Genomic DNA, 10,901 nt, shown 5'->3' with positions numbered 1-10,901 from the left:
GTTAAGGAATGCTTTGACGTTAACTTATTTGACATCTTATGCTTCAGATACGTTGTCAGAAGCCGATTCAGAACAATAATCTTTACCGAGTTAGAACCATTGACCTAGTAAACTATGGACTGGCCCTAGAAAGAGAGGTCAATCGCGCTGATGTGTGCAAGGCAGATGAAGCTAGTTGAGGCAAATACCGGTAAAACAAATGATGGTGCACGGGTATACCGGTACAAAATGCCGTAAACAAACTTTTGAAGTAAATGTCTGTATTGACATTATTGATTGATTTCTTGAATTTTTGCGTGATTTAGTTAGTGTATGTGAAAGATTCTTAAAAACTAAATGTGGTGCAATCGTGTTCTGCGATAAATTTAAGTTAATGTGTTAAGTGGAGAAAAAATTAAATTTCATAGGTAGGACAGATGTTATGATGGTACCAACATGTTTATACTTTTCACATCTTTCTGAAAATATTGACCAAGTAGAGTTGTCTGATGATGACTTATTAGATTATATTATTTCCCCCATTCTCAAAATAAAATGTCATTTTAACGTCAAAATTTTAAATGTGTTATTCTTCAAATTATTTTTTAACATCAAATCGAATATAAAGAAGAAGTGTTAACTGAAATGTGCTTATAATGTGCTCCAGCAAAAATTATCTTCAAATAATATGTTGAACGAAGAAAGCATCGATATGTTTCAATTTATACAGTTCTGCAAAGCAAGAAACTGAAACAACTACGTCAGAAGAGCTTGCAGTAATTTTAACAGATCGAGTTTACGATATGAGGAAAATAAATGGAGAACTTCATAAATAAGGCATTATAAAAACTATTTGGAATATTATAGCTGAAACAGTTCAAATATTGTACTATAATTAGGACAGTAATATAATAAACCTTTTTACATACCTACACTACTGGAAAAAATTAATTTTTTTTCTCTTTTAGTCTCTATATTATTTTTATAAAGTCTTTGAATACGCCCCAACAGAAAAAAGGGGTAAGGAATCGAGTACAGCTAGGTGATTGGTTGAATTAAATGTAGCGCGCAGCAGTCGAAATTCTGTGAATGAAGCTTAAGCTCTTACTAGCTCCATCTCTCTCGCACACGTCTGAGCGATTGGCAAAATGACAGTTTGGCGAGTCCAGTAGTTTATAAGGTCTATGGTTAGAACAAATAATATTTGAATTGACAGTGTCATGTTCCATGGTCTATAGAACAAAAATAAGGCACTACTCGTCAAATATGTGTAAAAAATACACTGAAAATATTTAAAACATGTTAAAAATACAAAAAATACAAAAATACAAAACTTAATGGTGAAAATATATGCTTTTTATTTTGATAATAGGTACGCAGTGGAGTCACCTATTAAATGTAATATCCTTTCTTAAGATTATTGATCCATAGTTCAGTTAAAAAAACCATAATAAATACAAAGAATCTTAAAATTATCGTGCTAGAATCAATTTTCTCTAATCACCCAGTGCGCCACTGGCTGTGCCACCATCTCGGTTCCAACGGGAACCGGCATACCTCCCAGGGATAACTAGCTTCATAAACAGCTTCTGATAAATGGGAATTCTGGCGTGTACATTCTCTGCAAATTGCATCCAGCTATTGCATAAATTGGACCCGATAAACTATCCGAACGGCTGCCATTTCTGAACAGGACCGCCTGACGTCGCAAATTAAACATTAATAAATAATTCGGCGGTTGAATTGATCCGGTGGTGTAGATTTTTGGTTAAAATTTCAGCCTCGGTGAAAATAATTTCCATTTTCATCTTTAGCTTCAGGTAGAAAGTAACTGAACAATCATTCTGTTGTAGTTTATTACTGTTACAGATTTACCTGCGTAAATACTCAATCATATTTCTTATAAAGATTAAGATCCTTTGTGATTGCGTAGGTTGTAGGTACATCAGTGGACAATAAAGTGTTACCAAGGCTTACTATTCAATGTAAATGTGGTTTTGCTGAAAGTTTAAATTCCGCTTAATTCCTGTTAATCCGTTTCCAATATTTTTATATTCTTTATAAATACTTGAATAGTGGATTTACGGTTTTAATACATCATAATGTATTTTTAATTTGCTTAGTTGTCATAATACTTTATAATAAATATAATAATTATTGGATCATTATCGTAACTTAATTACTTGAGTGTTTGATTAATTTTTTATTATCAGTTTTTTTATTGTATGATACAGGGTGGTTAAATTTTATAACACTTGAAAAACAGGTAGAATATTGAAAGTGATAAAACCCCACAATTTCAACGCTACTGGGTATATTTTAGATAATACATCAGTCCATTTGGTTCACAATTTTTTTAATTGAAATTTTTATACCCGGCATTTCAGATTTTTTTCTGTTGTAAGCATTCTGTAATCGAATTTTATTATTATTTTTTTCAATGCAGTGATGGTTTCTAAATAAATTACTTATATCTATATAAAAACAAATATTCCTCTATGAAATGCCACAGAAACGACTCAAACCCAGTTTGTCAAAGTAGACCTAAAATAAAGTCGGAAGTTCAAAATACAACGTCTAATGTAATTATTTTCGAGTAAATGACGATTGAATGTTAGAAAACCGAAATCAATTAAAATAAAGCAAAAACATTATCAAATTTAGTTTTTCGAAATGCCTGAAGTTTTTTATGGATGACGTAGGTGTAAATCTTTACAAAGCGTCACTGTAATACCGACTTTCTAAGTATTGTAAGCGATATAAAAATTATTGTTGAATTTAAAGTATTATGGCACATTTAACTGTCACACAAAGAATTGAAATTTTAATTCTTATCGGATGCGGGGATAAGACTAGAACGCAGCAGGAAGTTTGCGATTTATTTAATGAAAAACATCCAGATCGCCGTATCAGCCAATCAACAGTCAGTAAGATAGAATCTAAATTTAGAGAAACTGGCAATGTTGTAGATATTCCAAAACCTGGACGTCCAAGCGTTAGTGAAGATCACAAACAGAACATTTTGATAAGTATGGTAGATAATCCTCATAATACTTCACGATTGGTTGCATTAAACAATGAAATTAGTCAGACCACAGTGCTACGTATCCTGAGGCAGGAAAAATATCATCCCTACAAAATTCAACTTGTGCAGGAACTCATTGCCGCTTACATTTTTGTGAAATTATGATGGATTTATGTCAAGTAAATAGAGATTTACACCGGCAAATACTTTTTTCAGACGAGGCCACGTTTTGTCTCAATGGTACAGTGAACCGTCAAACTTGTAGGTATTGGAGTCGGGAAAATCCTGATTGGATGGCAGAGACACATACCCAACACCCACAGAAATTAAATGTGTGGGCTGGAATAGTTGACAACAGAATAGTAGGGTCTTTCTTCTTTGACGGAACCCTTACAAGAGAAAGATATTTAGAGTGTTTACAAAATTACCTTGTTCCAGCGCTTGCAGTATTTTTTCTGACGACAATGACCCTGATATTCCTGATGACACCATAGGCTTTCAGCAAGACGGTACACCTCCGCACTATGCGCGCCTTGTACGAGATTTTCTAGACAATTGTTTTCCTAGGAGGTGGATCGGCAGACGGGGACCGATAGAATGGCCCGCGAGATCCCCAGATCTTACACCCCTGGATTTCTTATGGGAATACTTAAAGTCCAAAGCGTACGTTAATAGACCATATAATTTAGAAGAACTCTAAAATTGTATTATAGATGAAATACACAACAGAGTTACCCCAGAAATAATTCATAATGTACAAGAAGAATTTCTACACAGACTTGCGTATTGTCAAGAAGTCGGTGGGTGGCAATTTGAACACTTAATTTAGGTAGAAAACTTAATGAATTGTATTTGCTTGACATAGGAATTGTTATTTTTTTAATGAATAGAATTTACGTTTTCTATCATTCAATCGTCATTTACTCGAAAACTTTCCTTTAAATTAAAAATCGACCTATTCGAGGATTTCTTCCAAAAAAAACTGTTTCGTTTTTACTGAATTTATTCCATACTTCAGGAGGGTACTGTAGGTATAACTAAAATTTCAATATTTCACAAATTTAGATCGGAAAGATTTAATTGTCCACATCTGTACTATAAAAATATTTCATTTATTTTATTGACGACCTAGTTCATTAGTTAATCAAAGTATTTCCATGTTAATAGCAATTACTTTTAGTATAAAATCTGTTAAGGACAAAAAATGTTAATAATGCGATACCATCTGCCTAGCCACGGAATTCCAGATATGACGAATCCCTTGTGGTGTCCAAAATAGCGTAGATTTCCAGAAAAGTATTTAATTTGTTAAATGAGTCGTTTTATATATTTAGTAGTTTACGCTGCTGTTAATTTGGTATAATTAGGAAAGAGCGTTATTATTAGGATTACTATCCGGTCTGCTGCGCTTGTGTCTTGTCTGTGAATTCCCAGAAGCTGAAGCCTAAATAGGCTAACGCGTTAATAAATACGTTGTTTTTTTTTTTATAATATATCCTCTAGAGAATTACTGCTGGTTTCAAAAACAATTTACATATTTAAAAGCAATTACTCATCATCAGACATTTAGTCCAGCTGAAATGTGGTTTATGACATGTGCTTATCCCACTCACTAAAAAATGGTATGCTGTTTCGAAATAAACTGAACTATAGATAAATACTGTATAGATAAAAAACAAAATATATATAAAATAAATCAATAAATATCGTAATTACTTTTATCTGCTATCGTGTCAAAAGTGGCAATTTTTTACATAATTTGAAGTGTAAATATTGGCTTCCATAGGATCCTGTGCAATAAAAGTTTTTATTGTACGCTTTTATTGCATGATTTCACTTAAAATGCTATTAAGAACATCAGTAGGTATGTTATTCATTATTCTTTTTTAACAACGTGTACAATTTCTTTGCGTTTAATACGATCAGAATTCCCAGATCAGATTATGTTTAAACTAACATCAAGAAATTCGTCAAGAAAGATGTTTTTGAAATTTTAAACCGACTTAGTAGTTATTGTCATTTAAACGATTGTGAATGTACAGGGTAATTGATTTTCGATAGTTTTATAGGGTACAGTCAAAACGGTGATAGATACAAAAAATCTGATATCGATGACCCGTCCTCTTTTTTTGAGTTTACTTCGCTGGTACCAAAAGATATTGGCTAACTTTAGATATACAGGGTTTTTCTGAAAAACCGCCCATTTACATTAACCTCTCGATCTTCGTTGTCATAAAATTTAAAAGAAAAAAAGTTTACACATTATTTGTTCTATTTTTTATGAGAATAAAAGCTTGTTTATAAATTTTGAAAGGCATAAAAATGGTGTACGAAAACCTTCACAAAGTTCAAATGTTGAAGTGTGTGGGGAAAGTGAAAAAAATACTGACGCAGCTTTAAACTTATATGTGGAGAGATACCCAGAGCGTCATCAGCCAGAAAAGAAGCGACTCTATGCATGATAACTTGTGTGAGTTCCTTTCAAAAACCTAGAGCTAAATCTTATATACAGAAAAGAGAAAATGATGAAATCAATACTTCAGCTTTTGTTGTCGCAAATCCCAATGTATCCAGCAGAGAAATTCAAAGGACGATAGGAATTGGTAAATTCAAATGATGGAGAATTTGAAAGAAACGAAAAAAGTTTCGACAAATACTACTAGAAAAGTCCATCATTTTTTGTATATAGGAGATGAAGAGAGAAGCGTCATTTTCTACCAATGGTTTTTGCAACAATGTAGATCCTAATTTTTGCAAACTGTTCTTTGGACCGACAAGGCTTTTATAAGCATCGAAGGTATATTCAACCGGCATAATGAGTATTATTGGTTAGATGTGAATCCTCACCAAATTGTGGCCAGAATTCAACAAGGGCGGTTTGGTTTTCATGTATGGGTAGCTCTTTTCCACAATAGAGGTTAGCTTACTATGTACCATGAAAACTGCTGCACTCAGAGATATTATATTATTGAACCGCTGGAAGATATGCCACTAGCTTTATTATATGTTTCAGCATATGGTGCGCCTCCACACAATTCCCACATAGTTAGAGAATTATTAAATCATAATTTCAGGAACAATTGGATCGGTACGTACGGACCAAACAGGTGTCCGCCTAGGTCACCAGACCTAACCAATAATGTCGAGGAGCTAAGGGAACATTTTGACAATTATATTCAACGGGTGTCAAATATCCATATTTATAATGCGACGTGCTCCATTGCCAAGCGTTGTCATCAACGAAAATGGCCGACAATGCACTTGCTATGACTGATATGTTATTCTATTGTTCTTTCTCTTTTTTATACCTAGTTGTTATTTTTGTTTAGTTTATGTTTAATGGTTATAAGTGGATAAACTAATTTATTGTTTCTTGTAATTTTTTAATATAAGTTAGATGCCAAATATAAAAATTATAATAGAAAATGAAGAGACGAATACTAAATAAATCTCATTGACAACTGAAAAAATATACATTTTTTGCATTTTTTTCGCATATGGCTGAAAAGGTAAAAAAATGCTATTCAACATCATGGCCAAATACGGGGTGTTCTATTTAAAAAAGCCTACGTTTATGTAATATCGGAAAAAGTGTGCGATTCGTAAAAAGTCTGAGTGCCTGAACAAATATTGTTCAAACTTTTTTCTTCTAAATTTAATGTCAAAGGAGATAGAGAGGTTAATGTAAATGGGCGATTTTTTCAAAAAAACCCTGTATATCTAAAGTTAGCCAAGATCTTTTGGTATCAGCGAAGTGAACTCAAAAAAAGAGGACGGGACATTGACGTCAGATTTTCTGTATCTATCACCGTTTTGGCTGCACCCTACAAAACTATCGAAAATCAACCACTGTACAGTCAATAAAGTACAGTTTTTCACTTTCGTGGTTATACATTCTTGCACACCCAGGATTATGGGGTTATGGGGTTGTAAAAGCCTTTCAAATCAGTCATGTAGTTTCGGACTGATGTATAAAATTCATGTTGCAAAAAAAAATTTCCAGTTTTATTTAAAGCCGTTTGACCTTGAAAATTTGATAATTTTCGCCTGCGGTGCTTTTTTCCTTTTTAGTCAATCAATGAATATGCTTCACCTATTCTCAATGCCACGAGCTGCCACTGCTTTAAATAAACTGAATATTTATTCTAAAAACCATTCAGTGAAAGTATCGAGTTAGTTTGTCGATATATAGGGTGTCCCTAAAAAAGGATAGACAACGCTTGACCACAGGTTCCTTGGATGAAAATAAGACTATTTAGCCTAACTTACCTATATACAAAAGTGTACGCCTACTGAGATATAACCTTCTAAATATAGAATAGATAACCTATTTTTTTCAAATAATTGGAAAACTATTTTTCTTAGAAACTTCAAATTTGGTATACTTATTTTTTTATATAAGGGCAAGGTAAATATAGAATTTGGAGAGAATACATATACAGGATGTTCTATTTCTAGTACCTGTGCGCCACTGGCTATCCCGTAACTTTTTTGTGTGTACGCCAATGACGACAGAATTTATATTTTTAAAAATAAGCAATATTTTAGAAGATTTTTTTGCTCTTACAAAATTTCGAAATCGTTTATGGATTTGGACATACAAAAAAGTTACAATGGCGCACAGGCACTAGAAAGAGAACATCCTGTATATGTATTCTCACCAAATTCTATATTTACATTGCCCTTATAGTTTCTAAGAAAAACAGTTTTCAAATTATTTGAAAAAAACCAGGTTATCTGTTCTAACGAGCGTTCAAATAAAAACGTGGTCGAAGTTGGCTCTGACACATTGGATGTAGGGAGTAGCTTATAGCGACCAACTTAACCTCATTTCTCAACGAGCTGTATAGCAGCTGTCAGTTTCAATAACGTTAATGACTATNATTTACATATTTAAAAGCAATTACTCATCATCAGACATTTAGTCCAGCTGAAATGTGGTTTATGACATGTGCTTATCCCACTCACTAAAAAATGGTATGCTGTTTCGAAATAAACTGAACTATAGATAAATACTGTATAGATAAAAAACAAAATATATATAAAATAAATCAATAAATATCGTAATTACTTTTATCTGCTATCGTGTCAAAAGTGGCAATTTTTTACATAATTTGAAGTGTAAATATTGGCTTCCATAGGATCCTGTGCAATAAAAGTTTTTATTGTACGCTTTTATTGCATGATTTCACTTAAAAGGTCTATTAAGAACATCAGTAGGTATGTTATTCATTATTCTTTTTTAACAACGTGTACAATTTCTTTGCGTTTAATACGATCAGAATTCCCAGATCAGATTATGTTTAAACTAACATCAAGAAATTCGTCAAGAAAGATGTTTTTGAAATTTTAAACCGACTTAGTAGTTATTGTCATTTAAACGATTGTGAATGTACAGGGTAATTGATTTTCGATAGTTTTATAGGGTACAGTCAAAACGGTGATAGATACAAAAAATCTGACATCGATGTCCCGTCCTCATTTTTTGAGTTTACTTCGCTGGTACCAAAAGATATTGGCTAACTTTAGATATACAGGGTTTTTCTGAAAAATCGCCCATTTACATTAACCTTTCGATCTCCGTTGTCATAAAATTTAAAAGAAAAAAAGTTTACACATTATTTGTTCTATTTTTTTATTTATTGTTGAACAACTATTATAGTTTTTCCGAAGTCAATTAAAGAACCTATAAATTCAAGGTATGTACCAGGCTCGGTCGCTAAGCAGCAACAGGGCATTGAAATATTTGAAAAACTTGTTCCCATATTTATTTAGCCATGCCTATATATAGGTCTGGTCGATCTAAACGTTCAGGTGGTAGAAATGTATACGACCAGTTGAAGAATGCGAGAGCGGCCAAAGAAAAATGAGCACAGTTGTATTGGGCTTCTGTGCAATAAATCACAGCAGGCGACAAGTGGTTCATAAATTGCCCAGCAGTGCAGTGCAGTAGTGCGGAATTTGGTGTGAATCAGGCAATTTTAATTTATTGTAGGCACCTTCTATCAATAATTCATATTACAATTGAAGGGTTTAGTGTGAAACAATGACAAGCCACCCTTTATTGAAATATGACTTTTTTAATTTTCAAGTTTTGCAAGAATATAACAAGCCACATAATGAATATTAAAAGAAAGTGATTATTCATGATGATTATTCAAGTACATTCCATAAACATCTATACTTCTGTAACTAATGTAGACAAATTCGGAGAAAACGAAGCTAACGTTGATTCTACACATTTTAAAATTTCCAACTTTTTTACAGTTGTGGCATGTCATTATTTCACACTAAGTCCTTGAATTGCGAAAGGGAGAAATAAGAGGGATATTTTGTTTTGAAAAGGAACAAAACAAAATTTACCACCAATATAATAAAATTGTTTGGGGACATAAATACTTAAAATATTTTGTTGGCCAAATGAACATACAGAAATTTTCTACACATTATATACAAATTATTATAATTTTTTACCTTTAGCAGAAAATTTTTTTAGGGACGCCTATGAAACTCATTAAATTTTATTACCAGACTTTTTTTGTATATTAAACTGACTTCGGAAGGACTATACTTGGTTTTATAAATTTTGAAAGGCATAAAAATGGTGTACGAAAACCTTCACAAAGTTATATTTGGAGAGATACCCAGAGCGTCATCAGCCAGAAAAGAAGCGACTCTATGATAACTTATGTGAGTTTGGTTCCTTTCAAAAACCTAGAGCTAAATCTTATACAGTGTAGGAAAGTACCGATGGTCTATCAGAAGTTAGTTAGAAGAAGTGGATCTTATTTGTGGAAGGGCGAAATGGGCGTTGACTATTAGACGCCTTCATTATAGCCATCCTTGTCTATCACATGGATTTCTACGGCTTACTTTATCGCTCTCACGTAACTTTTAATAGACCATCGGTACTTTCCTACACTGTATACAGAATAGAGAAAATTATGAAATCAAAACTTTAGCTTTTGTTGTCGCAAATCCCAATATATCCAGCAGAGAAATTCAAAGGACGATAGGAATTGGTAAATTCAAATGATGGAGAATTTGAAAAAAACGCAAGTTTCGACCAAATACTACTAGAAAAGTCCATCACTTGTATCCAGGAGATGAAGAGAGAAGCGTCGTTTTCTTCCAATGGTTTTTGCAACAATGTAGATCCTAATTTTTTTCAAAACGTTCTTTGGAATGACAAGGCTTTTATAACCAGCGAAGGTATATTCAACCGGCATAATGCGTCAGATGTGAATCGTCACCAAATTGTGGCCAGAATTTAACAAGGGCGATTTGATTTTCATGTTTGGGTAGCTCTCTTCCACAACAGAGGTACCATGAAAACTGCTACGCTCAGAGATATTATATTATTAAAATATTATTGAACCGCTGGAAGATATGCCACTAGCTCAATGATATCTTTCAGTCCGGGGATCGAGGTGGTCATTTTAAAGGGGCATTATTTCCTCTTTCCTTTAATAACCTGTAATACCTACCTATACCCTGTAATACCTGTAACCTGTAATAACTGGTCTTTTAATGCTCTATTAAAGGAACTTTTTGAAAGCCAACCTCTGCCGCTAAACGCTTTTTATTTACTTGAGGAATTTCTTCGACCCTTTCCAAAATTTGTTCCTCCAGCTGAATAATTCCGGCCGTACATTATCCACGATTTAATGTTACAGGTAAAAAACGTCCTGTTTCCCGAAAGCGTCTCTCCGCATTAGCAAATGTTTTGTGATTTGGAGTTCTTCGATTAGGAAATCTTTCAGCATATGTTCGAACAGTAGCACAACAATTTCCTTCACAATAACCCAAAACTACTAACATATCAGTTTGTTCAGCAAAAGTATAAATTGCAATAAAAAACAAAGTAAGCTAAAATTAAATCACAGCTAGCTTGACA

The sequence above is a fragment of the Anoplophora glabripennis genome, unplaced genomic scaffold (genome assembly GCF_000390285.2).
Source record: "Anoplophora glabripennis isolate ALB-LARVAE unplaced genomic scaffold, Agla_2.0 scaffold468, whole genome shotgun sequence".
NCBI lineage: Eukaryota > Metazoa > Arthropoda > Insecta > Coleoptera > Cerambycidae > Anoplophora > Anoplophora glabripennis.
Note: the sequence above shows the minus strand (reverse complement) of the source record.